The sequence below is a fragment of the Myotis lucifugus genome, unplaced genomic scaffold, assembly GCF_000147115.1.
Source record: "Myotis lucifugus unplaced genomic scaffold, Myoluc2.0 scaffold_62, whole genome shotgun sequence".
Taxonomy (NCBI): Eukaryota; Metazoa; Chordata; class Mammalia; order Chiroptera; family Vespertilionidae; genus Myotis; species Myotis lucifugus.
This window is the reverse complement of record NW_005871110.1, coordinates 1,411,840-1,412,484: the sequence shown is the minus strand read 5'-3', so window position 1 is coordinate 1,412,484 and position 645 is coordinate 1,411,840.

Sequence of the window (645 nt, the reverse complement as noted above, 5' to 3'; positions counted from 1 at the left end):
TGTCAAGGGCGGGGAAAAAAAAAAAAGGAGACATATGTAATACTCTTTGTAATAATTTAAGCAATAAAAAAAAAAAAAAAAAAATAAAAAAAAATAAAATAGTAGAAATGTTGCTAGTGCAATTGACGAACTAAAAAAAAAAAAAAAAAAAAAAAAAAAAAAAAAAAAAAAAAAAAAAAAAAGGGAGGGGCTTTTTGCAAAATTCTTTTCGGGAAAGGGGCTTTTAGTTTATATAATAATAGAGGAATATGCAAATTAGCTGGGATGCCGTAACATCACGACCAAACAGCAGGGACCTGAGGCTGCATGGCACCTGACCTGGGTGAGGGAACTCATTGACAGGGGACCTCAAGCTGTGCCCCCCACCTGGCGGGTCTTGACAGGGACCTCAGGCCGTGTCCCCTGCCTGGCGGGGCTTGATGGGGGACCTCAGACCATGCCCCCCAAGCCCCAGTGCTGGACCAGGGGACCTCAGGTCGCGCCACCCACCCTGGCGCCAGGCCGGGGGACCTGAGGCTGTGCCCCCCCACCCAGCGGGGCTTGACAGGGGTGGGGCCAGCCCAATAGGGGTGGGGCTGGCCGGGTTTGGGTCTCCTGTATTTTTGAAGTGCGTGCAGGTGGTGGACAGGGACTTGACTCTAGGTC